We start from the raw sequence: 2,414 nt of genomic DNA on the forward strand, positions 1-2,414 counted from the left end.
AGGCCCCCAAGGCTCCGCCCCCTCGTTGCTCTGCTCTCTGAACCAGTACTCCCAGGGGGAAACTGCCCCTGTGTAGCACCTCGCATGCTAAAGAGAACTTTCCTCCCCCTGCAGTGAGAAGAGCCAAGTCAACCATGAGAGAGGTGGGGGCCACATCCTGGGGCAAGAGTAGGCGGTCCCCAAGGATGGCTCATCTTAAACTTGACCTGCCCCTGTCCCTTTCTCCCCATTCTCCTTGTGAAGTTCAGATAAGTCTGTCTTTACAATGAAGAACGTGAATCCCAGAGAAGTGAAGTGACAGGCCCAAGGCCAAAAGAGTGAGAGGCCATCCTGGTGGGCTGCAGGAAGGCGCTCCCTCTGCACGGCCTGGGGGCTCGCTTCTTTCACATTATGGGGAGACCATAGGCATGGAAGTGAGAGCCTGTGGTCACCCCACACTTCCCCACGCCATCCTCCACCAATATGGCCGCTCTTACCCTGAGGCCTGCAACGGGGTACCAGTGCCTGTGATGCCTCTGCCTGCCATTAACTGAGTGGTCCCCACCTTTCCTAACCCCTCTCCTTACGGCCTCATTCTCTCTCTTCCTCTTCTTTAATCCAGAGGGAAGCCACAGGTGGGGGAACAGGTGGTTCGAGGTGACGCTGCTAAGGATGAGTTGGATGAGGTGGCTGTGGGTCTTGCCTGTGGTCTCAGGGTGAGTCAGTGAGACTGAATCACTGGGTACAGGCTCCCCATCTGTGTGATCACAACTCCTCTGAAATGGTCCTGGGGCGAGATCCAGGGACAGAGTCATGTGTGGCCCATCGGGACATGGAGCCAAGTGTGCAGAACTCAGGTAGGCGGCCATGTGGAGGCGTGTGTGCAGGGCTACACTCCAGCCCAGACTTCCTGCTGGGCATCAGTTAAGGACACATCCGAGAAGGAAACCTGCCTCCATCGGGCCAGAGCCTCCCACCCACCTCAGGAGCCTCAGGGCTCCTGGTGTTGGAGGATCGTCCTTACGTCCACTACAAGCTGCCCTCGCACAAGGAGCCTTAGGAAAGAGAACACGACCAACCACCCGCATAGACATCATCCGAGATGGACGGGCAGGGGTCCGAGATGGACAGAAGGGATGCTCTTCAGGGGCTCTTATAAGGGTGCAGCCTCACTCCAAGCATCTTCCCCGTGCTTGGCCATGCCCCAGACACCCTCGGGGAGACTTAAGACAGGCAGAGTTACCTGCCGGGCCCACATAGGGAATGACCTTCCATGTCCACGCCCCGTGCTCCCTACCTCTGGGTACACTATGGTGCCAGGCTGACCTAATCCTTGCCCCTGGCATAAGCACCATGGACCATGACTTATACTGGAAACAGTTGTTCTTTTCCCCTGTGATAACTGGTGCCCTGACCTGTTATCCAGAGAGCTCTCTGGATATTCTACCCTGCCCCACAGAACTCAGAGACTAGCCCTAGGATGCTATGGCTGGGAGGAATGCTTGCCTGGACATCACTGCATGTTCTGTCTTTAAAGGGAAAACCATGTGCCTCCATATTAGGTAGAGTAGAGGAGTGGAGAGCCCTGGAAGACCTTGATTCATGGAAGCAGAGAAAGAAGCAAATTCAAATTCTGCCTTGATCTGAGTCTCCAAAATATCAAGTCGCAGCCTGTAGAGAATCTCAGTCAGGGCTGGTCTGCTTGTGACCAAACACTTAGTCTCGTGGTCGCCATGACTTTTGCATTATTTGTTCTGTTCTCATGCTTCAGACTTGCTCCTTTCAAATTCTTTCTTTCCATTCGTACTGATGAAGATAATCAGAAGTAGCTTTCTTGCATGTATCAGCTCAGCCATGTAACTCCACTGTCTTACCTCAAGACTAAGTTATCTCCTTGTCTCTCTGTGGAGACTTTGACCACTTGATTTCCCTCAGAACATCATGCTGGTCTGTCACACTGATAACATTACATTAGCTGGCTGTAGGAAACAAAACTAGCAGATATACTAGTGCTTTACCATGTACATGCCAGAGGGTGGGAGATACACCTGTAATCGTCTAGGACTTGCCATATTGGTGAAATTTCCTGAGATCCAGTGGTCTGGGGCAGGAGATACATTGCAAGTATAACCCAAACATTATGAAGAGAGAATTGGCAATATTTATGCACAGACTGAATCATGTGTATTTCCACTTCTGCTTGTGTTGGCTTTTCCAAGGAATAAAGATATGTTCAAGGAGTTAGTTATAATAATGTAACTAATAATAGATAAATAATTCCTTAGAATAGGGAAAAACTGGACCCACCAAGACGTTTAACAACTAATGATTAATTGGCAGAGTAATCTGTTAATCTAGGAAGTTCCAATATATCTTTAAGACTGTGGGGAAATATTCATCATATATGTTAAATTTAAAAATAGTCACAGGACTTT

Source organism: Rhinolophus sinicus, linkage group LG13 (assembly GCF_036562045.2).
Source record: "Rhinolophus sinicus isolate RSC01 linkage group LG13, ASM3656204v1, whole genome shotgun sequence".
Lineage (NCBI taxonomy): Eukaryota > Metazoa > Chordata > Mammalia > Chiroptera > Rhinolophidae > Rhinolophus > Rhinolophus sinicus.